Here is a 24,264-nt window from a genome sequence, read left to right as displayed (position 1 = left end):
GGTTAATGTTAAGGTTAGCGTTAGGGTTATGGTTAGGCTTAGGGTTAGGGTTAGGTTTATGTTTAGGGTTAGGGTTAGGATTTGTGTTAGGGTTAGGTTTAGGGTTAGGGTAAGGGCTCGGGTGAGGGAAACGGTTTGTGTTAGGGTTAGGGTTAGAGTTAGTGTTAGGTTTAGGATTAGGGTTAGGGTTAGGCTTAGGGTTAGGGTTTGTGTTAGGGTTAGGGTTAGCGTTAGGGTTATGGTTTGTGTTAGGGTTAGTGTTAGGTTTCGGGTTTGTGTTAGGGTTGTTGTAAGCATTAGGTTTAGGGTTAGGATTATGTTAATTAGGGTTAGGGTTGCTGTAAGCATTACGTTTAGGGTTATTGTTAGGGTTAGGGTTCGTGTAAGGGTTAGGGTTAGGGTTAGGCTTAGTGTTAGGTTTTGGGTTAGGGTTAGGGTTAGGGTTAGTGTGAGGGTTAGGGAATGGGTTAGTTTAGGGTTTGTGTTAGTGTTGGGGTTAGTGTTAGGGTTAGCTTTTGATTTAGCATTAGGGATAGGCTTAGGGTTAGAGTGTTAGGGTTAGGGTTAGGCTTGGAGTAAACCTTTGTGTTACGCTTGAAGTTAGGTTTTCAGGTAGGTTTTGTGTTAGGGTTTGTGTTAGGGTTCGGGTTAGGGTTGGTGTAATCATTTGGATTACTGGGTGCTTTAGGGTTCCAGGTAGGTTTAGGGTTAATGTTAATTTTAGGGTTAGGGTTTGTATTAGCGTTAGTATTAGGGTTATGGTTTGTGTTACAGTTAGGGTTAGGTTTTGGTTAGGCTTATGGTTAGGGTTAGGGAAAGGTTTTGTGTTAGTGTTAGGGTAGGGTTAGGGTTTGAGTTACCATTACCGATAGGCTTAGGGTTAGAGAGTGATGGGTTAGGGTTAGGCTTGGTTTAAACCATTGGGTTACGGTTGGTTTTAGGGTTTCAGGTAAGATTAGGGTTAGGGTTTGTGTTAGAGTTAGGGTTATCGTTAGGGTTAGGGTTAGGGTTAAGTTTAGGGTCAGGGTTAGGGTTAGTTTAGAGTTGGTGTGATCATTTGGATTGCGGTGGGGGTTAGGGCTCCAGGTAGGTTTAGGGTTAATGTTTGTTTTAGGGTTAGGGTTTGTGTTAGCGTTCGTGTTAGGGTAAGGGTTTGTGTTAGGGTTTGGGTTAAGGTTGGGTTAGGGTTAGGGTTAGACTTAGGGTTATGGCTAGGGTTAGTCTTAGGGTTATGTTTAGTGTTAGGGTTAGGGTTAAGGTTAGGGTTATGTTTAGGGTTTGTGTTAGGGTTAGGGTTAGGGTTAGTGTTTGTATTATGTTTAGGGTTGTGTTAGGGTTAGGGTTAGGGTTAGGTGAAGGGTTTGGTTTAGCGTTAGGGTTAGGGTTAGGGTTGTGGTTAGGGTTAGGGTTAGGGTTAGGTGTAGGGTCAGGGTTAGGGTTAGTTTAGAGTTGGTGTGATCATTTGGATTACGGTGGGGGTTAGGGTTAGGGTTAGGGTTCCAGGTAGGTTTAGGTTTAATGTTAGTTTTAGTGTTCGGGTTTGTGTTAGCGTTAGGGTTAGGGTGAGGCTTTGTGTTAGGGTTAGGGTTAGGGTTGGGTTAGGGTTAGAGTTAGTGTTTTGGTAAGGGTTTTTGTTAGGGTTAGTGTTAGGTATAGGGTTTGTGTTAGTGTTAGGGTTACTTTTACAGTCAGGGATAGGTTTAGGGTTAAGTTTAGGGTTAGGGTTAGTGTTAAGTTTAGGGTAAGGCTTAGGTTTAGGGTTAGGGTAAGGATTTGTGTAAGGGTTAGGGTTAGGTTTAGGGTTTATGTTAGTGTTATGGTTAGAGTTAGGGTATTGGTTATGTTTAGGGTTAGGGTTAGGTTATTGTCAGGCTTAGGGTTATGTTTAGGGTTAGTGTTAGGGTTAGAGTTAGGGTTTGAGTTAGCATTAGTGATAGTCTTAGGTTTAGAGAGTGTTAGTGCTAGGGTTAGGCTTGGTGTATACCTTTGGTTACGGTTGTGGTTAGGGTTTCACGTAGGCTTACAGTTTGTGTTAGGGTGAGGGTTAGGTTTAGGTTTACAGTTAGGGTTAGGGTTCGGGTTAGGGTTGGTGTAATCATTTCGATTACTGTGGGTGATAGGGTTCCAGGTAGGTTTAGCGTTAATATTACTTTTAGGGTCAGGGATTGTGTTAGCGTTAGTGTTAGGGTTATGGTTTGTGTTAGGGTTAGGGTTAGGTTTGGGTAAATCTTAGTGTTAGGGTTAGGGTTAGGTTTTGTGTTAGTGTTAAGGTTACTGTTAGGGTTTGATTTAGCATTAGGGATAGGCTTAGGGTTAGAGAGTGTTAGGGTTAGGGTTAGGCTTGGTGTAAACCTTTGGGTTATGGTTGGGGTTAGGGTTTTAGGTCGTCCAGGGTTAGGGTTAGGGTTTGTGTTAGGGTTAGGGTTAGTGTAATAGTTAGGTTTACTGTCATGGTTAGGGTTCTGGTTAGGGTTGGTGTAATCATTGGGATTACTGTGGGGTTTACGGTTCCTAGTATTTTTAGGGTTAATGTTAGTTTTAGGGTTAGGGTTTGTGTTAGCGTTAGGGTTATGGTTAGGGTTTGTGTTAGTGATAGAGTTAGGTTTGGTGTAAGCATTAGGGTTAGAGTTAGGTTTAGGGTTAGGGTTAGGGTTAGGGTTAGAGTTAGGGTTAGGGTTAGGGTTTGTGTTAAGATTAGGGTTATGTTTAGGGTTAGGGTTAGGTTTTGTGTTAGGGTTAGGTTTAGGGTTAGGATTAGGGTTCGGGTTAAGGTTACGGTTTTTGTTAGGGTTAGGGTTAGAGTTAGGGTTAGGGTTAGGATTAGGATTAGGGCTAGTGTTAGGGGTAAGTTTAGGGGTAGTTTTTTTCTTAGGGTTAGGTTTAGAGTTAGGGTTAGGGTTAATGTTATGATTAGGGCTGGTGTTAGGGTTAGGGTTAGGGTTTGTCTTAGGGTTAGGGTTAGGGTTAGGGTAAGGGTAAGGGTTTGGGTTTTGGTTGGGGTTAGCGTTAGGGTTAGGGTTAGGTTTATTCTAAGCATTAGGTTTTGGGTTAAGGTTTAGGGTTTGTGTCAGGTTTAGGGTTAAGTTTTAGGTTAAGGTTTTTGTTAGGGTTAGGTTTAGGGTTAGGGTTTGTGTTATTTTTAGGGTTAGGGTTGTTTTTACGGTCAGGGTTATGGTTCGTGTTAGGGTTAGGGTTGGTGTAAGCATTAGGGTTAGCGTAAGGATTAGGGTGAGGGTGAGGTTTTGTGTTAGGGTTAGGATCAGTGTTATTGTTAGGGCTTGAGTTAGGTTTACGTATAGGCTTAAGTTTAGAGAGTGTTAGGGTTATTGTTAGGCTTGGTGTAAACCTTTGGCTTATGGTTGGGGTTAGGATTTCAGGTAGGCTTAGGGTTAGGGTTTGTGTTAGGGTTAGGGTTATGGGTATTTTTACTGTCAGGGTTATGGTTCGTGTTAGGGTTAGGGTTAGGCTTAGGGTTAGTTTTAGGGTTTAGGTTAGGGTTAGAGTTATGGTTAGGGTTTGTGTTAGGGTTAGGGTTATTGTAAGCATTAGGTTTAGGGTTAGGGTTAGGGTATGTGTCAGGTTTAGGGTAAGGGTTAGGGTTAGGGTTTGTGTTAGGGTTTGTGTTAGGGTTGGTGTAAGCATTAGTGTTAGGGTCTGGGATAGGGTTAGGTTTTGATTTAGAGTTTGGGTTAGGGTTTGTGTAACCATTAGGGTTAATTTTAGTGTTAGGGTTAGGGTTTGTGTTAGGATTAGGTTTAGGCTTAGTGTTAGGTTTAGGGTTAGTGTTAGGTTTAGAGTTACGATTATGGTAAGGGTTATTTTAAGCATTAGGTTTAGGGTTAAGGTTTAGGGTTTGTGTCAGGTTTACGGTTAAGGTTAGGGTTAAGGTTTGTGTTAGGGTTAGGGCTAGGGTTAGGGTTACGCTTTGTGTTAGTGTTAGGGTTAGAGTTTTGTTAGGGTTTGTGTTAAGGTTAGGGATAGGCTTAGGTTTAAGGGTGTTAGGGTTAGGGTTAGGCTTGGTGTAAGCCTTTGGGTTATGGTTGGGTTTAGGGTTTCAGGAAGGCTAAAGGTTACGTTTTGTGTTAGGGTTAGAGTTAAGGTTAGATTTAGGTTTATGGTCAAGTTTAGGGTTCGGTTTCTGGTTGGTGTAATCATTTGGATTACTGTGAGGGTTAAAGTTCCAGGTAAGTTTAGGGTTAATGTTACTTTTAGGTTTAGAGTTTTTGTTAGGGTTAGGGTTAGGATTGGGTTAGGGTTAGGGTTAGGGCAGGGTTAGGGTAAGGGTTTGTGTTAGGGTTAAGGTTATGTTTAGGGTTTGTGTTAGTGTTACGGTTAGGGTTAGGGTAAGGGTTAGGTTTAGGGTTAGGGTTAGGGTTAGGGTTAGGGTTAGGCTTAGGTTTTGTGTTAGTGTTTGGGTTAGGGTTAGGTTAAGGTTTAGGTTTAGGGTTATGGTTAGGGTTAGGGTTTGTATTAGCGTTATGCTTATGTTTAAGTTTTGTGTTAGGTTTAGGTTTTGGGTTTGGCTTAGCGTTAGGGTTAGGGTTATGGTTAGTGTTTGTGTTAGGGTTAGGTTTAGGGTTACGGTTTGTGTTAGGGTTTCTGTCAGGTTTAGGGTTAGGTTTAGGGTTATTGTTTGTGTTAGGGTTATGGTTAGGGTTAGGGTTTGTGTTAGACTTAGGGTTAGGTTTAGAGTTTGTGTTAGTGGTAGGGTTAGGGTTAGGGTTAGGTTTATGGTCAGGGTTAGGGTTAGGGTTAGGGTTTGTGTTTGAGTTAGAGCTAGGGTTAGGCTTATGTTTATGTTTAGGGTTAGCATTAGGGTTAGCGTAAGGATTAGTATAAAGCATTAGGTTTAGGGTTTGTGCTAGTGTTAGGGTTAGGGTTAGGGTTTGAGTTAGTGTTAGAGATAGGCTTAGGGTTAGAGAGTGTTAGGGCTAGGGTTAGGCTTGGTGTGAGCCTTTGGGTTAAGGTTGGGTATAAGGTTTCTGGTAGGCTTAGGGTTAGGGTTTTTGTTAGGGTTAGGGTTGGGGCTGGGTTTAAGGTCAGTGTTAGCTTTCGTGTTAGGGTTGATGTAATCATTTGGATTATGGTGGGTGTTAGTGTTCCAGGTAGGTTTAGGGTTAATGTTAGTTTTAGGGTTAGGTTTTGTGTTAGCGTTAGGGTTAGGGTTTGTTTTAGGGTTAGGGTTAGGGTTGGTGTAAGCATTAGGGTTAGGGTTAGGGTTAGGCTTAGGGTTAGGTTTAGGTTTAGGGTAAGGTTTAGGTTTAGGGTTAGGGTTTGTGTTAGGGTAGGGTTAGGGTAAGGGTTTGTGTTTGGGTTATTTTTTATGGTTGGTGTAAGCATTAAGGTTAGGTTTAGGGTTAGGGTTTGAGTTAGCATTAGGGATATGCTTAGGGTTAGAGAGTGTTTCCGTTAGGGTTAGGCTTGGTGTAAGCCTTTGGGTTACATTTGGTGTTATGGTGTCAGGTAGGCTTATGGTTTGGTTTTGTGTTAACGTTAGGTTTATGATTAGGGTTAGGTTTATGGTCAGGGTTAGGTTTCGTGTTAGGTTTCCTGTAATCATTAGGATTACTGTGGGGGTTTGGGTTCCAGGTAGGTTTAGAGTTAATGTCATTTTTAGGTTTAGGGTTTGTGCTAGGGTTAGGGTTAGGGTTGGTGTAAGCATTAGGCTTAGGGTTATGTTTAGGTTTAGGGTTTGTATTAGGGTTAGTTTTAAGGTTAGGGTTAGGGTTACGGTTTGTGTTAGGGTTAGGGTTAGAGTTAGTGTTAGGTTTAGGGTTAGGGTTACGGTTTGTGTTAGGTTTAGGTTTAGGGTTAGGGTTAGGGTTTGGGTTAGGGTTAGGGTTATGGTTAGTGTTAGGGTTAGGGATTGTGTTAGCATTAGGGTTAGGGTTAGGGTTTGTGTTAGGGATAGGGTTAGGGTTGGTGTAAGCACTAGTGTTAGGGTTAGGTTTAGGGTTAGGTTTTGGGTTAGAGTTAGGGTTAGGGATTTGTGTTAGGGTTAGGATTATGTTTAGGATTAGGGTTAGGGTTTGTGTTAGGGTTAGGTTTAGGTTTAGGGTGAGGTTTAGGGTTCGGGTTAGGGTTACGGTTTGTGTTAGGTTTAGGGTTAGAGTTAGGGTTAGGGTTAGGGTTAGGATTAGGGTTAGGGTTTGTGTTATTGTTAGGATTAAGGATTGGGTTAGGGTTATGGTTTGTGTTAGGGTTAGTGTTAGGGTTAGGGTTTCTGTTAGGGTTGGTGTAAGCATTTGGTTTAGGGTTAGGGTTTGTGTTAGGCTTAGGTTTAGGGTTGGGGTAAGCTTTAGGGTTGCAGTTATGGTTAGGGTTTTGGTTAGGGTTACGTTTATGGTTAGGTTTAGTGTTAGGGTTAGTGTTAGGATTATGGTTATGGGTAGGGTTTGTGTTAGGGTTAGGGTTTGTTCTAGGGTTAGGGTTAGGGTTTGTGTTAAGATTGGTGTAAGCATTAGGATTAGGGTTTGGTTTAGGGTTACGGTTTGTGTTAGGTTTAATGTTAGTTTTAGTGTTAGGGTTTGTGTTAGTGTTAGGGTTAGGGTTAGGGTTTGTGTTAGGGTTTGGGTTAGGGTTAGGGTTTGTGTTAGGGTTATGGTTAGGGTTAGGCTTAGCGTTAGGTTTAGGGTTAGCGTTAGGGTAAAGGTTAGCGTTAGAGTAAGCGTTAGGGTTAGTGTTTGTCTTAGGCTTAGGGTTAGGATTAGTGTTTGTGTTAGGGTTAGGGTTGGTGTAAGCATTAGTTTTAGCATTAAATTTAGGGTTAGGGTTTGTGTTAGGGTTAGGGTGAGGGTGAGGGTGAGGAATCGGTTTAGGGTTAGTATTGTTTAAGCATTAAGTTTATGGTGAGGTTTAGAGTTAGGGTTAGGGTTAGGGTTAGCGTCACGGTCAGGTTTTGTGTTAGGGTTATCGTTGGTGTAAGCCTTAGGGTTAGAGTTAGGGTTAGGGTTAGGGTTTGTGTTAGGGTTAGGGTTAGGTTAGGGTTAGCGTGAGTGTGAGGTTTAGGGTTAGGGTTAGGGTTCGTGTAAGCATTAGGTTTAGGGTTAGGCTTAGGGTGTTTCTTAGGGTTACAGTTGGCCTTAGGGGTAGAGAGTGTTAGGGTTAGGGATAGTGCTGCGGTAAGCATTTGGGTTACGATTGGGGTTAGCGATATGGTTGGTGTAATCTCTAGGGTTAGGGTTAGGTTTAGTGTTAGTGTTAGAGTTAGGCGTACGATCAGGGTTAGGGTTCGGGTTAGCATTAGAGTTATGGTTGGTGTAAGCATTAGTGTTACAGTAATGGTTAGGGTTTGTGTTAGGGTTAGGGTTAGGGTTAGAGTTAGGGTAAGGGTTAAGAGTGGTGTAAGTATTAGGTTTAATGTTAGGGTTAGGGATTGTGTTAGGATTAGGGATAGGGTTAGGTATAGATAAAGTTAGGGTTATGGTTAAGCTTGGTGTAAGCCTTTGGTTTATGGTTGGGGTTAGGGTTTCAGGTAGGCTTAGTGTTAGGGTTAGGGTTAGGATAGGGTTAGGGTTTGTGTTAGGGTAAGGGTTATGATTAGGGCTACAATGTGTTAGGGTTATGGTTAGGGTTGATTTAAGCATTTGGGTTACGTTTGGGTTTAGGGTTCATGCTAGTTTTAGGGTGAATGTTACGGTTAGGGTTATGGTTAAGGTTTCTGTTATTGTTAGGGTTTGGGTTAGGGTTAGGGTTGTTGTAAGCGTTAATGTTAGTGTTAGTGTTAGTGTTAGGGTTAGGGTTAGAGTTGGTGTAATCATTTGAATAACAATTGTTTTATGGTTAGAGGTAGGATTATGGTTAATGTTAGGGTTAAGTTTAGGGTTAAGGTTTGTGTTAGTGTTAGGGTGAGGGTTAGGGTTAGGGTTTTCGTTAGGGTTAGGTTTAGGGTTCGTGTAATCATTAGGGTTATGCTTCAGGATAGGGTTAGTGTTTGTGTTATGGTTTTGGTTAGGTTTAGGGTTAGGGTTCGGGTTAGGGTTACGGTTTGTGTTAGGGTTAGGGTTAGAGTTAGGGTTAGGGTTAGGGTTAGGCTTATGGTTAGGGTTTGTGTTAAGGTTAGTTTTAGGGTTAGGGTTACGGTTTGTGTCAGGGTTAGGGTTAGTGTTAGGGTTATGGTTTGTGTTAGAGTTAGTGTAAGCATTAGTTTTAGGTTTAGTATTATGTTAGGTTAGGGTTAGTGTTGGTGTAAGCATTAGGGTTAGGATTATGGTTAGGGTTAAGGTTTGTGTTAGGATTAGGGTTATGTTTATGCTTAGTGTTAGGTTTTGGGTTAGCGTTAGGTTTAGGGTTAGGGTTGGTGTAAGGGTTAGCGAATGGGTTAACTTAGGGTTTGTGTTAGCGTTAGGGTGAGGGTTAGGGGTTGAGTTAGCATTAGGGATAGGCTTAGGGTTAGAGAGTGTTGGGTTTAGGGTTAGGCTTGGAATAAGCCTTTGGATTACGCTTGTGGTTCGGTTTTCAGGTAGCCTTACGGTTAGGTTTTGTGTTACGGTTAGGTTTAGGGTTAGGTTTATAGTTAGAGTTCAGGTTCGGGTTAGGGTTGGTGTATTCATTTTTATTACTGTGGGTGTTAGGGTTCCAGGTAGGTTTAGGGTTAACGTTAGTTTTAGGGTTAGGGTTTGTGTTAGCGTTAGGGTTAGGGTTTGTTTTAGGGTTAGGGTTAGGTTTGGGTTAGGCTTATGGTTAGGGTTAGTTATAGGTTTAGTGTTAATGTTAGGGTAGGGGTATGGTTTGAGTTAGTATTAGGGATAGGCTTAGGGTTAGAGAGTGTTTGGGTTAGGGTTACGCTTGGTTTAAACCTTTGAGTTACGGTTTTTTCCAGGTAGGTTTAGGGTTAATGTTTGTTTTAGGGTTACGGTTTGTTTTAGCATGTTTGGGTAAGGGTTTGTGTTAGGGTTAGGGTTAAGTTTGGTTTAGGGTTAGGGTTAGACTTAGGTTTAGGGATAAGGTTAGGGCTTGGGATAGGGTTAGGGTTAGGGTTAGGGTTAGGGTTAGGGTTATTGTAAGCATTAGGTTTATGGTTAGGGTTAGAGTTTGTGTCAGGTTTAGTGCTAGGGTTAGTGTTAAGGATTGTGTTAGGGTTAGGGTTAGTGTTAGGGTTTGGGTTAGGTTTAGGGTTTGGTTTGGTGTAAGCATTAGGGTTAGAGTGAGTGTTCGGGTTAGGCTTAGGGTTAGGTTTAGGGTTAGTATTATGGTTAAGGTTATGGTTAGGATTTGTGTTAGGGTTAGGGTTAGTGTTTGTGTTAGGGTTAGGGTTCGGGTTCTGGTTGGTGTAATCATTTGGATTACTGTGGGGTTAGGGTTCCAAGTAGGTTTAGGGTTAATGTTAGTTTTAGGTTTAGGGTTTGTGTTAGCGTTAGGGTGAGGGTTAGGGTTTTTTGTTAGGGTTACCGTTAGGGTTGCGTTAGGGTTAGATTTAGGGTTTTGGTAAGGGTTTTTGTTAGGGTTAGGGTTAGGTATAGGGTTTGTGTTAGTGTTAGTGTTAGGGTTAGGGTCAGGGTTAGGTTTAGGGTTAAGTTTAGGTTTAGGGTTAGGGGTAGGTTTACGGTAAGACTTAGGTTTAGTGTTATAGTAAGGATTTGTGTTAGGGTTAGGGTTAGGTTAAGGGTTTATGTTAGTGTTAGGGTTGAAGTTAGGGTAAGGGTTAGGTTAAGGTTTAGGGTTAGGTTTTGTATTAGGGTTAGGGCTAGGGTTAGGTTTATTGTCAGGCTTAGGGTTAGGTTTAGGGTTAGTGTTAGGGTTAGGGTTAGGGTTTGAGTTAGCATTAGTGATAGGCTTAGGTTTAGAGAGTATTAGGGCTAGGGTTGGGCTTGGTGTAAACCTTTTGTTACGGTTGGGGTTAGGGTTTCAGATAGGCTTAGGGTTAGGGTTTGTGTTAGGGTTAGGGTTATGGTTAGGGTTTGTGTTAGGCTTAGGTTTAGGGTCAGGGTTAGGTTTAGTTTAGAGTTGGTGTAATCATTTGGATTACGGTTGGGGTTAGGGTTCCCGGTAGGTTTAGGGTTAATGTTTGTTTTAGGGCTAGGGTTTGTGTTAGCGTTAGGGTTAGGGTTTGGGTTAGTGTTAGGATTAGGGTTAGAATTTGGTTAGGGTTAGGGTTAGGGATAATGGTAGTCTTAGGGTTAGGTTTAGTGTTAGGGATAGTTTTATGGTTAGGGTTATGGTTAGGAATTGTGTCAGGGTTAGCATTATTGTTAGGGTTTGTGTTAGGGTTACGGTTAGGGTTAGGGTTAGGGTTAGGGTTAGGATTAGGTTTAGTTGAAGGGTTTGGTTTAGCGTTAGGTTTAGGGTTAGGGTTATTGTAAGTATTAGGTTTAGGGTTAGGGTTAGGGTTGGTGTTAGGGTTTGGGTTATTGTTAGGGTTTGAGTTAGGGTTAGGGATAGGCTTACTGTTAGAGAGTGTTAGAGTTGGGGTTAGGCTTGGTGTAAGCCTTTGGGTTATGGTTGGGGTTAGTGTTTCAGGTAGGCTTACAGTTAGGGATTGTGTTAGGGTTAGGGTTAGTGTTAGGCTTGGTGTAAGAATTTGAGTTAAGGTAGGAGTTAGGTTTCAAGATAGGTTTAGGATTAATATTACGGTTAAGGTTAAGTTAAGGTTTGTGTTATGGTTAGGGTTTGTGTTAGTCTAGATTTAGGGATTTTGTAAGCATTAGGTTTAGGGATTGTGTTAGTGATAGGGTTAGGGTTATGGTGAGGGTTAGGCTTCGGGTGAGGGTTAGGATGAAGTTTTGTGTTAGGGTTAGATTAAGGGTTGGTGCATGCATTAGGTTTACAGTTAGGCTTAGGGTTAATGTTTGTGTTAGGGTTATGGTTAGGGTTGGTGTGAGCATTAGGTTTAGGGTTAGGGTTTGTGATAGGCTTAGGGTTACTGTCAGGGTTAGGCTTCGGGTTAGTGTTAGGATTAGGGTTAGGGTTTGTGTTAGGGTTAGGTTTACGGTTGGTATAACCATTGGGTCACGGTTGGGTTTAGGGTTCAAGGTAGGCTTAGGATTAATATTACGGTTATGGTTAGGGTTAGTTTTTGTGTTACCGTTAGGGTTAGGGTTAGGGTTAGTGTAAGTATTAGATTTAGTGTTAGGGTTAACAATAACCCCAAGAGTAACATTAATCCTAAACCTACCTGGAACCCTAACCCCAAAGGTAACCCAAATGCTTACACCAACCCTAATCCTAACCCTAACACTCTCTGACCCTAACCATAACCCTAACCGTAACCCTAACACAAACTCTAACCCTAAGCCTACATGAAACCCTAATCCCAACCGTAACCCAAAGGCTTATACCAAGCCTAAGCCTAACCCTAATACTCTCTAACCCTAAGCCCATTACTAAACGTAACTCAAAAGCTAACCCTAACAATAAATATAATGCTTACACCAACCCTAACCCTAATCCTAAATCTAAAAGTAACCCTAACCTAAATCATTTAGCTTACCATAACCCTAACCCTAACCCTAAACCTAACACAAACCCTAACCCTCACCGTAAACCTAAATCTAACTTACAACAACCCTAACTCTAAAGCTAACCAGAACCCTAACCCTAACCGTACCCCTAACCCTAACAGTAACCCGAACCCTACACCTAACCCTGATGCTTATCCCAACCCTAACACAAACCCTAACCCTAACCCTGACACAAACCCTAACCTTAACCCTTAGTGTAATGCTTACACAAACCCTAACCCTAACCCTATATCTAACCCTAAACCTAATCCTAACCATAACACAAACCCAAAACCTAACCCTGAGCCTAACCCAAATGCTTACACCAAATCTAACCCTAACCCTAACACAAAACCTAACCCTAAACCTAACCCTAACAGAAACCGTAACCGGGAAACCTAACCCAAAACCTAACCCTAATCCTAACACAAACACTAACCCTAACCCTAACTCTAACCCTAACACAAACCCTAACCCTGACCCTAAACCAAACCCTAACCCTAAAACTAACACAAACCCTAACACTAACCGTAACATTAATCCTACACCTACCTTGAACTCTAACTCCAACCGTAATCCAAATGCTTACACCAACCTTAACCCTAACCCTAACCCAAAGCCTACCTGAAAACCTAACCCCAACCGTAACCCAAAGGCTTACACCAAGCCTAACCCTAACCCAAAGACTCTCTAAATCTAAGCCTAACCCTAACCCTAACACAAACCCTAACTGTAAACCAAATGCTTATACCAACCCTAACCCTAAATCTAACTCTAACCAGAACCTTAACCCTAAACCTAACACAAAACCTAACCTTAACCATAACCCTAATCCTAATGCTTACACCAACCCTAACTCTAACGCTAACCTGAACCCTAACCTTGAAAATACCCCTAACCTTAACACTAACCTAACCCTAACCCTAACCTTAACACTAACACTCACCCTAACTGTATACTTAACCCTAAACTTAACCCTAATGTTTACACCAATTTTAACCTAAAACTACCTCTAAACCTAACACTTACCCAAATGCTAACCCTAAGCCATAACACCTAGACTTAACCCAAACCCTAACCCTAATTCTAACATTAAACCTAACTGTAACCCTATACCTAATCCTTACCTTAAGCCTAATCATATGCCTAACAATAACTGTAAATCTAACCCTAACCTGAACACTACCCATGACCGTATACCTAAACGAAACACTGACCCTAACCCTAACACGAACCCCAATGCTTACACTAACCCTAACACAAAACCTATCCCTAACCCGAACCCTAAAAATATCCCTAACCCTAACACTAACCCTAAGCCTAATGCTTCCACCCACCCTAACCCTAACCCTAAACCTAACCCTCACCCGAACCCTAACCAAACCCTAATACTAACCCTAACCCTAACCCTAACACAAACACTAACCCTAAACCTAACCCAAAACGTAACCCTAATCCTAACCCTTACCATAAACCTAACCCTAACAATAACCCTAACACAAACCCTAAACCTAACCCTAACCCTAACACTCTATAACCCTAAGCCTAACACTAACCATAACACAAACCCTAACCCAAACCCTAACCCTAAACCTAACCCTAACCCTAAGCCTACCTGAAACCCTAACCCCAACCGTAATTCAAAGGCTTACACCAAGCCTAACCCTAGCCCTAACACTCTCTAAACCTAGGCCTATCCCTAACCATAACAAAAACACTAACCCTAAACATAAACCTAATGATTACAACAACAATAACCCTAACCATAACTGTAACCCTAAACCTAAACCTAACACTAACCCTAACGCAAAACCTAACCCTAACCGTAACCTTACCACTAATGCTTACACCAACCCTAAGCCTAATCCTAAATCTAACCCTAACAAAAACCATAACCCTAACCCTAACATTAACCCTAAGTCTACTTGGAACCCTAACCCCAACCCTAATCCAAATGATTACACCATCCCTAACCCTAACCCTCACCCTATCCCTAATACTTACCTTGACGCTAACTCTAACACTAAACCAAAGCCAAAACCTAACCCTCACCCTAACACTAAGTCTAACATTAAACGTAACTGTAACCCTATACCTATTCCTTAATTTAAGCCTAATCATAACCTTAACCCTAACTGTAACTCTAACCCCAACCCTGACCGTAACCCTAACCATAACACTAACCCTAATCCTAAGCGTAATACTTACACCAAAACTAACACTAACCCTAACTCCTACCTTAACCCTACCCTTAACCCTAACCCTAACCATAACCCTAACACAGCCCTAACCCATACCCTAACCCTAACCCTAACACAAACCTTAACCTTAACCCTAAATATCACATTAACCCTAAGCCTACCCGGAACCCTACAGAAATCGTTATCCAAATGATTAGACCAACACTAACCCTAACCCAAACGCTAACCAAAACCCTAACACTAATGCCTAGGCCAACCCTAACCCTAACCCTAAACCTAACACAATCCCTAATCCTAACATAATCCTAATGCTTACACCAACCCTAACACAAACCCTAACCCTAATCCTAACATTAACCCTAAACGTACCTGGAACTCTAACTCCAACCGTAATCCAAATGATTACACCAACCATTAACCCTAACCCTAACCCTAACCCTAACCCAAACCCTAATACTGACCTTGACCCTAACTCTAACCCTAAACCAAAGCATAAACCTAACCCTCACTCTTGCCCTAAGTCTAACATTAAACGTAACTGTAACCCTATACCTAATCCTTACATTAAGCCTAATCATAAGCATAACAATAACTGTAAATCTAACAATAACCCGAACCCTACCCATGACCGTAAACCTAACCGAAACACTAACCCTAACTGTAAATCTAAACCTAACCCTGACCATAACAACAACCCTAACGCTAACCATTATCATAACCCTAATGCTTACACCAACCCTAACACTAACCTTAGCTCTAGCCCTAACCGTACCCCTAACCCTAACCCTAACCATAACCCTAACACAAACCCTAACCCATACCCTAACCCTAACCCTAACACAAACCTTAACCCTAACACTAACACTAACATTAACCCTAAACCTACCTGGCACCCTAACAGCAATCGTTATCCAAATGATTACACCAACACTAACCCTAACCCTAACCCTAACACTAATGCTTAAGCCAACCCTAAACGTAACCCTAATGCTTACACCAAACCTAACCGTAACCCTAACACAAACTCTAACAGTAACCCTAACCATAACCCTAACCCTAACGCTAACCTGAACCCTAATCCTGCTAGAGTTAGGGTTGGTGTAAGCATTAGAATTAGGGTTAGGGTTATGGTTTGTGTTAGGGTTAGGGTAAGATTTAGGTTTAGGTTTCGGGTTAGAGTTAGAGTTAGGGTTATTGTTAGTGTTGGTGTAGGCATTAGGTTTAGGCTTCGGATTAGGGTTAGAGTTAGGGTTAGGGAAAGGCTTAGGGTCAGAGAGTGTTAGGTTTAGGGTTAAGCTTGGTGTAAGCCTTTGGGTTACGGTTGGGGTTAGGGTTTCAGGTAGGCTTAGCGTTAGGGTTTGTGTTAGGGTTAAGGTTAGGGTTAGGTTTATGGTCAGGGTTAGTGTTCGGGTTAGGGTTTTTGTAATCATTGGGATGAGTGAGGGGGTTATGGTTCCAGGTAGGTTTAGAGTGAATGTTACTTTTAGGATTAGGGTTAGGGTTAGGGTAGGTGTAAGCCTTAGGGTTAGGGTTAGGGACAGGGTTAGGGTTAGTGTTTGGGTTAGGGTTAGGGTTAAGGTTTGTGTTAGGGTTAGGGTTAAGGTTAGGGTAATGGATAGGTTAGGCGTAAGCATTAGGTTTAGGGTTAGGGTTAGGGTTTGTGTCAGGTTTAGGGGTAGGATTAGGGTTATGGTTTGCTTTAGTGTTAGGGTTATGTTTAAGTTTTGTGTTAGGGTTGTGGTAAGCATTAGGGTTAGGGTTACGGTTAGGGTTTGTGTTAGCGTGAGGGGTATGGTCAGGGTTTGGGTTAAGGTTAGCTTTAGAACATTAGGGTTAGGGTTACGGATATGGTTAGGGTTTGTGTTAGGGTTAGTGTTTTGGTGAGACATTGGGTTAGGGTTAGGGTTGGTGTAAGCATTAGGTTTAGGGTTAGGGTTTGAGTTAGGGTTAGGGATAGGCTTAGGTTTAGAGAGTGTTAGGGATATGGTTAGGCCTGGTGTAAGCCTTTGGGTTAAGGTTGGGGTTAGGGTTTCAGGCAGGCTTAAGGTTAGGGCTTTTGTTAGGGTTAGAGTTAGTGTTAGGGTTAGGTTTATGATCAGGTTTAGGGTTAGTGTTAGGGTTGGTGTAATCATTTGGATTACGGTGGGGGTTAGGGTTCCAGGTAGGTTTAGGGTTAATGTTAGTTTTAGGGTTAGGGTTTGTGTTAGCGTTTGGGTTAGGGTTTGTGTTAGGGTTAGGGTTAGGTTTCCTGTAATCATTAGGGTTAGGTTCAGGCCTAGGGTCATGGTTAGGGTTAGTGTTAGGGTTTGTGCTAATGTAAGGGTAAGGTTTAGGGTTTGTGTTAGTGTTAGGGCTAGGGTTATGGTAACGGTTAGGTTTAGGGTTAGGGTTAGGGCTTGTATTAGGGGTGGGGTTAGGGTAAGTGTTAGGGTTAGTGTTAGGTTTAGGTTTTGTGTTAGGATCAGTGTGAGGCTTAGGTTTAGGTTTAGGTTTAGTGTTAGGGTTAGGGTTAGAGTAAGGGTTAGGGTTAGGGTTAGGGTTAGGGTTAGAGTGTGTGTTAGTGTTAAGGTTTAGCTTAGTGTTTGAGTTAGCATTAGGGATAGGCTTAAGGATAGAGAGTGTTAGTGTTAGGGTTAGGCTTGGTGTAAATCTTTGGGTTACGGTTCGGGTTAGAGTTTCAGGCAGGCTTAGGGTTAGGGTTTGTGTTAGGGTTTGGGTTAGGTTTAGGGTTAGTGTTATTGTAAGCATTAGGTTTAGGGTTAGGGTTAGGGTTTGTTTCAGGTTTTTGTTAGGGTTAGGGTTAGGGTTTGTGTTAGGGTTAGTGTTATGGTTAGGGTTTGTGTTAGGGTTAGAGTAAGAATTAGGGTTTGGGTTATGGTTAGGGTTAGGTTTTGTGTTAGGGCTAGGGTTATGGTTGGTGTAAGCCTTAGGGTTAGGTTTAGGGTTAGGGTTTTTGTTAGGGTTAGGGTTAGGCTTAGGTTTAGGTTTAGGCTTAGCGTTAGGGTTAGGGTTAGAGTAAGTGTTAGGGTTAGGGTTAGGGTTAGGGTTTGTGTTAATGTTAGGGTTAGTGTTTGAGTTAGAATTTGGGATAGGCTTCCGGTTAGAGAGTGTTAGGGTTAGGGTTAGGGTTAGGGTTAGTTTTAGGGTCAACATTAGGTTTCAGGTTAGGGTTGGTGTACAGTGGGGGTTAGGGTTCTAGGTAGCTTTAGGGTTAATGTTAGTTTTAGGGTTAGGGTTTGTTTTAGGGTTAGGGTTAGGGTTAGGGTTATTGTTTGTTTTAGGGTTATTCTTAGGATTAGGTTTAGTGTTAGGTTTAGATTTATGGTTAGAGTTATGGTTAGGTTTTATGTTAGGGTTTGGGTTAGGGTTTGTGATAGGGTTAGGGTTAGGATTAGGGTTCGGGTTAGGGTTAGGTTTAGCATAAGGGTTTGGGTTAGGTTTAGGGTTAGGGTTAGGTTTAGGGTTAGGCTTATTGTAAGCATTAGGTTTAGGGTTTTGTTTAGGGTTTGTTACAGGTTTTTGTTAGGGTTAGTTTTAGGGTTTGTGTTACAGTTAGGGTTATGGTTAGGGTTTGTGTTAGGCTTAGTGTAAGCATTAGGGTTTGGGTTAGGTTTATTGTTAAGGTTTGTGTTAGGGTAAGGGTTATGGTTGGTGTAAGCCTTAGGGTTAGGTTTAGGGTTAGGGTTAGGGTTTTTGTTAGGGTTAGGGTTAGGCTTAGGTTTAGGTTTATTCTTAGCTTTAAATTTAGGGTTAGAGTAAGTGTTAGGGTTAGGGTTAGGGTTAGGGTTTGTGTTAGTGTTAGGGTTAGTGTTTGAGTTAGCATTTGGCATAGGCTTAAGGTTAGAGAGTGTTAGGGTTAGGGTTAGGGTTAGGGTTAGTTTAAGGGTCAGCGTTAGGGTTCGGGTTAGGGTTGGTGTACAGTGGGGTTTAGGGTTCTAGGTAGCTTTAGGGTTAATGTTAGTTTTAGGGTTAGGGTTTGTTTTAGAGTTAGGGTTAGGGTTAGGGTTAGTGTTAGGGTTAGAGTTATTCTTAGGATTAGGTTTGGTGTTAGGTTTAGGGTTATGGTTAGAGTTATGGTTAGGTTTTGTGTTATGGTTAAGGATAGGGTTAGGGTTTTTGATAGGGTTACGGTTAGGATTAGGGTTCGGGTTAGGGTTATGTTTAGGGTAAGGTTTTGGGTTAGGGTTAGGGTTATGGTTAGGTTTAGGTTTAGGCTTATTGTAAGCATTAGGTTTAGGGTTACGGTTAAGGTTTGTTTCAAGTTTAGTGTTAGGGTTAGGATTAGAGTTTGTGTTAGGGTTAGGGTTAGGGTTAGGGTTTGTGTTTGGGTTGGTGTAAGCATTAGGGTTAGGGTTAGTCTTATGGTGAGGGTTTTTGTTATGGTTAGGGTTAGTGTTGGTGTAAGCATTAGGGTTTGGTTTAGATTTGGGTTAAAGTTTGTGTCGGGATAGGGTTAGGCTTAGGGTTAGGTTTAGGGACAGCGTTAGGTTTAGGGTTAGGGTTAGGGTTAGGGTTTGTGTTAGTGTTAGGGTTAGGTTTATGATTACGGTTTGAGTTAGTGTTACGGATAGGCTTAGGTTTTGATAGTGTTAGGTTTAGGCTTAGGCTTGGTGTAAGCTTTTGGGTTACGGTTGAGGTTAGGGATTCAGGTAGGCTTACGGTTAGGGTTTGTGTTAGGGTTAGGGTTAGGGTAAGGTTTATTGTCAGGTTTAGGGTTTGGGTTAGGGTTGGTGTAATCATTGGGATTACTGTGGGGGTTATGGTTCGAGGTAGGTTTAGGGTTAATGTTAGTTTTACGGTTAGGGTTTGTGTTAGCGTTAGGGTTAGGGTTAGGGTTTGTGTTAGGGTTAGGGTTGCTGTAATCATTAGGGTTAGGTTTAGTCCTAGGGTTAAGGTTAGGGTTAGGATTAGGGTTTGTGTTAGAGTTAGGGTTATGTTTAGGGTTTGTGTTAGTGTTAGGGTTAGGGTTATGGCAAGGGTTAAGTTTAGGGTTAGGATTAGGGCTTGTATTAGGGGTGGGGTTAGGGTAAGGGTTTGGGTTAGTATTAGGGTTAGGTTTTGTGTTATGATTAGTGTTATGCTTAGGTTTAGGCTTTGGGTTAGTGTTAGGGTTAGGGTTAGAGTAAGGGTTAGGGTTAGGTTAGAGTTTGTGTTAGTGTTAGGGTTAGGGTTAGTGTTTGAGTTAGCATTAGGGATAGGCTTAAAGATAGAGAGTGTTAGGGTTAGGGTTAGGTTTGGTGTAAGCCTTTGAGTTATGGTTGGGGTTAGGGTTTCAGGTAGGCTTAAAAATAGGGTTTGTGTTAGGGTTACTGTTAGGGTCAGGGTTAGGTTTATGGTCAAGTTTAGGGTTCGGATTAGGGTTGGTGTAATCGTTGGGATTACTGTGGGAGTTATGGTTCCAGGTAGGTTTAGGGTTAATGTTAGTTTTAGGGTTAGTGTTTGTGTTAGCGTAGTGTTAGGGTTAGGGTTTGTGTTAGGGTTAGGGTTAGGGTTGGTGTAAGAATTAGTGTTAGGGTTAGGCTTAGGGTTAGGGTTAGAGTTAGTGTCAGGGTGAGGTTTAGGGTTTTTGTCAGGGTTAGTGTTAGGGTTATGGTTAGGGTTTGTGTTAGTGTTACTGTTAGGGTTATGGTTAGGGTTTGAGTTAGTGTTAGGGATGGGCTTAGGGTTAGAGACTGTTAGGGTTATTGTTTGGCTTGGTGTAAGCCTTTGGGTTACGGTTGGGTATAGGGTTTCAGGTAGGCTTACAGTTAGGGTTTTTGTAAGGGTTAGGGTTAGGTTTGGGTTTGGGTTAGGGTTAGGGTTCGGGTTATGGTTTGGGTTTGAGGTAGGGTTAGGGATAGGCTTACGGTTAGAGAGTGTTAGGTTTAGTGTTAGGCTTGGTGTAAGCCTTTGGGTTACGGTTGGTGTTAGGGTTTCAGGTATGCTTAGGTTTAGGGTTAGGGTTAGGGTTAGGTTTACGGTCAGGGTAGGGTTCGGGTTAGGGTTGGTGTAATCATTGGGATTATTGTGGGCGTTAGAGTTCCAGGTAAGTTTAGGGTTAATGTTAGTTTTAGTGTTAGGGTTTGTGTTAGAGTTAGGGTTAGGGCTGGTGTAAGCATTAGGGTTAGGGTTAGGTTTAACGTTAGGGTTAGGTTTAGAGTTAGGGTTAGGGTCAGGCTTAGGGTTAGGTTAAGGTTAGGGTTAGGGTTTGTGTTAGCGTTAGGGTTGGGTTAGTGTTTGTGTTAGGGTTAGGGTTCGGGTTGTGGTTAGGGTTTGAGTTAGGGTTAGGGATAGGCCTAGGGTTAGAGAGTGTTAGGTTTAGGGTTAGGCTTGGTGTAAGCCTTTGGGTTAGGCTTGAGGTTAGGGTTTCAGGTAGGCTTAGGTTTAGGGTTTGTGCTAGGGTTCGGGTTAGTGTTAGGTTTATGGTCAGAGTTAGTGTTCGGGTTAGGCTTGGTGTAATCATTGGGATTACTGTGAGGGTTACGTTTCAAGGTAGGTTAAGGGTTAATGTTAGTTTTAGTGTTAGGGTTTGTGTTAGCGTTAGGTTTAGGTTAAGGGTTTGTTTTAGGGTTAGGGTTAGGGTTGGTGTAAGCATTAGGATTAGGTTTAGGTTTAGGGTTAGAGTTAAGGTTAGAGTTAGGTTTAGGGTTGGGGTTAGGGTTAGGTTAGGTTTAAGGTTAGGGTTAGGGTTTGTGTTAGGTTTAGGGTTTGTGTTAGTGTTAGGATTAGTGTTAGGGTAAGGGTTAGGTTTCGGGTTAGGGTTAGGGTTTGAATTAGGGTTAGAGTTAGGTTAGGGTTAAGGTTAGAGTTAGGGTTAGGTTTAGGCTTAGGTTTAGGGTTAGGTTTAGCGTTAGGTTTAGGGTTTGTGTTAGGCTTTTGGTTAGTGTTAGGGTAAGGGTTATATTTAGGTTTAGGGTTCAGGTTAGGCTTGGTGTAATCATTTGGATTACTCTGGGAGTAATGGTCCCAGGCAAGTTTAGGGTTAATGCTTGTATTAGGGGTGGGGTTAGGGTAAGGGTTAGGGTTAGGGTTAGGGTTAGGTTTTGTGTTAGGATTAGTGTTAGGCTTAGGTTTAGGTTTAGGGTTAGGGTTAGGGTTAGGGTTAGGGTTAGGGTTAGAGTAAGTGTTAGGGTTAGTGTTTCAGTTAGCATTTGTCATAGGCTTAAGGTTAGAGAGGGTTAGGGTTAGGGTTAGGGTTAGTTTTAGGGTCAGCGTTAGATTTCGGGTTAGGGTTGGTGTACAGTGGGGGTTAGGGTTCTAGGTAGCTTTAGGGTTAATGTTAGTTTTAGGGTTAGGGTTTGTTTTAGAGTTAGGGTTAGGGTTAGGGTTCAGGTTAGTGTTATGGTTAGGGTTATTCTTAGGATTAGGTTTAGTGTTAGGGTTAGGGTTATGGTTAGAGTTATGGTTAGGTTTTATGATAGGATTAGGGTTAGGGTTTGTAATAGGGTTAGGGTTAGGATTAGGGTTCGGGTTCGGGTTAAGTTTACGGTAAAGGTTTGGGTTAGGGTTACGGTTATGGTTAGGTTTAGGGTTAGGCTTATTGTAAGCATTAGGTTTAGGGTTAGGGTTAAGGTTTGTTTCAAGTTTAGTGTTAGGGTTAGGATTAGGGTTTGTGTTAGGGTTAGGGTTAGTGTTGGTGTAAGCATTAGGTTTTGGTTTAGGGTTAGGGTTAGGATTTTGTTAGTATTAGGGGTAGGCTTAGTTTTAGGTTTAGGGACAGCGTTAGTGTTAGGGTTAGGGTTAGGGTAAGTGTTAGGTTTATGGTTAGGGTTAGGGTTAGGGTTTGTGTTCGTGTTAGGGTTAGGTTTATGGTTAGGGTTTGAGTTAGCGTTAGGGATAGGCTTTGGTTTTGAGAGTGTTAGGTTTAGGCTTAGGCTTGGTGTAAGCTTTTGGGTTACGGTTGGGGTTAAGGTTTCAGGTAGGCTTACAGTTAGGGTTTGTGTTAGGGTTAGCGTTAGGGTTAGGGTTAGGGTTAGGTTTATTGTCAGGTTTAGGTTTCGGGTTAGGGTTGGTGTAATCATTGGGATTACTCTGGGGGTTATGGTTCGAGGTAGGTTTAGGGTTAATGTTACTTTTAGGGTTAGGGTTTGTGTTAGCGTTAGGGTTAGGGTTTGTGTTAGGGTTAGGGTTAGGTTTCCTGTAATCATTAGGGTTAGGTTTATGCCTAGGGTTAAGGTTAGGGTTAGGGTTAGGGTTTGTGCTAATGTTAGGATAAGGTTTAGGGTTTGTTTTAGTGTTAGGGTTAGGGTTATGGTAACGGTTAGGTTTATTGTTAGGGTTAGGGCTTGTATTAGGTTTGGGGTTAGGATAAGGGTTAGGGTTAGTGTTAGGGTTAGATTTTGTGTTAGGATCAGTGTTAGGCTTAGGTTTTGGTTTAGGGTTAGTGTTAGGGTTAGGGTTAGAGTAAGGGTTAGGGTTAGGGTTAGGGTTAGAATTTGTGTTAGTGTTGAGGGGTGGGGAGAATCCTAGTACCTATGAAACTGTGTCACATAATACAATGTAATTAATGAATTTAAAATAAAATTAAAAAAAAAAAAGAATTTGTGTTAGTGTTAATGTTTAGCTTAGTGTTTGAGTTAGCATTAGGGATAGGCTTAAGGATAGAGAGTGTTAGTGTTAGGGTTAGGCTTGGTGTAAATCTTTGGGTTACCGGGGCTTGGCAGTGTGGCCTAGTGGCTAAGGTCCACGCCTTGATCCCATATGGCCGCTGGTTCTAATCCCGGCAGCTCCATTTCCTCTCTATCTCTCCTCCTCTTAGTATATCTGACTTTGCAATAAAAATAAAATAAATCTTAAAAAAAAAAATCTTTGGGTTAAGGTTGGCGTTAGAGTTTCAGGCAGGCTTAGGTTTAGGGTTTGTGTTAGGGTTAGGGTTATGGTTAGGGTTTGTGTTAGGGTTAGTGTAAGAATTAGGGTTTGGGTTAGGGTTAGGGTTTGTGTTAGGGTTAGGGTTATGGTTGGTGTAAGACTTAGGGTTAGGTTTAGGGTTAGGGTTTGGGTTTTTGTTAGGGTTAGGGTTAGGGTTAGGTTTAGGTTTAGGCTTAGCGTTAGGGTTAGGGTTAGAGTAAGTGTTAGGGTTAGGGTTAGGGTTAGGGTTTGTGTTAATGTTAGGGTTAGTGTTTGAGTTAGCATTTGGGATAGGCTTAAGGTTAGAGAGTGTTAGGGAGGGTTAGGGTTAGGGTTAGTTTTAGGGTCAACGTTAGGTTTCCGGTTAGGGTTGGTGTACAATGGGGTTTAAGGTTCTATTAGCTTTAGGGTTAATGTTAGTTTTAGGGTTAGGGTTTGTTTTAGGGTTAGGGTTAGGGTTAGGGTTAGGGTTATTCTTAGGATTAGGTTTAGTGTTAGGTTTAGGTTTATGGTTAGAGTTATGGTTAGGTTTTATGTTAGGGTTAGGGTTAGGGTTTGTGATAGGGTTAGGGTTAGGATTAGGGTTCCGGTTAGGATTAGGTTTAGAATAAGGGTTTGGGTAAGGGTTAGGGTTATGGTTAGGTTTAGGGTTAGGCTTATTGCAAGCATTAGGTTTAGGGTTAGGTTTAGGGTTTGTTTCAGGTTTTTGTTAGGGTTAGTGTTAGGGTTTGTGTTACGGTTAGGGTTATGGTTAGGGTTTGTGTTAGGCTTAGTGTAAGCATTAGGGTTTGGGTTAGGTTTAGGGTTAAGGTTTGTGTTAGGGTTAGGGTTATGGTTGGTGTAAGCCTTAGGGTTAGGTTTAGGGTTAGGGTTAGGGTTTTTGATAGGGTTAGGGTTAGGCTTAGGTTTAGGTTTATTCTTAGCTTTAGGGTTAGGGTTAGAGTAAGTGTTAGGGTTAGGGTTAGGGTTAGGGTTTGTGATAGTGTTAGGGTTAATGTTTGAGTTAGCATTTGGGATGGGCTTAAGGTTAGAGAGTGTTAGGGTTAGGGTTAGTTTTAGGGTTAGTTTAAGGGTCAGCGTTAGGTTTCGGGTTAGGTTTGGCGTACAGTGTGTGTTAGGGTTCTAGGTAGCTTCAGGGTTAATGTTAGTTTTAGGATTACGGTTTGTTTTAGAGTTAGGGTTAGGGTTAGGGTTAGTGTTAGGGTTAGGGTTATTCTTAGGATTAGGTTTAGTGTTAGGTTTAGGGTTATGGTTAGAGTTATGGTTAGGTTTTATGTTATGGTTAGGGTTAAGGTTATTGTTTGTGATAGGGTTACAGTTAAGAATAGGGTTCTGGTTAGGGTTAGGTTTAGGGTAAGGTTTTGGGTTAGGGTTAGGGTTATGGTTAGGTTTAGGGTTAGGCTTATTGTAAGCATTAGGTTTAGGGTTATGGTTCAGGTTTGTTTCAAGTTTAGTGTTAGGGTTAGGATTAGAGTTTGTGTTAGGGTTAGGGTTAGGGTTAGGGTTTGTGTTTGGGTTGGTGTAAGCATTAGGGTTAGGGTTAGGGTTAGTCTTATGGTGAGGGATTTTGTTATGGATAGGGTTAGTGTTGGTGTAAGCATTAGGGTTTGGTTTAGGGTTAGGGTTAGGGTTTGTGTCGGGATAGGGTTAGGCTTTGGGTTAGGTTTAGGGACAGTGTTAGGTTTAGGGTTAGGGTTAGGGTTTGTGTTAGTGTTAGGGTTAGGTTTATGATTAGGGTTTGAGTTAGCGTTACGGATAGGCTTAGGTTTTGATAGTGTTAGGTTTAGGCTTAGGCTTGG

This window comes from Ochotona princeps, chromosome X (genome assembly GCF_030435755.1).
Source record: "Ochotona princeps isolate mOchPri1 chromosome X, mOchPri1.hap1, whole genome shotgun sequence".
Taxonomy (NCBI): domain Eukaryota; kingdom Metazoa; phylum Chordata; class Mammalia; order Lagomorpha; family Ochotonidae; genus Ochotona; species Ochotona princeps.
This window is presented reverse-complemented; position numbering follows the sequence as displayed.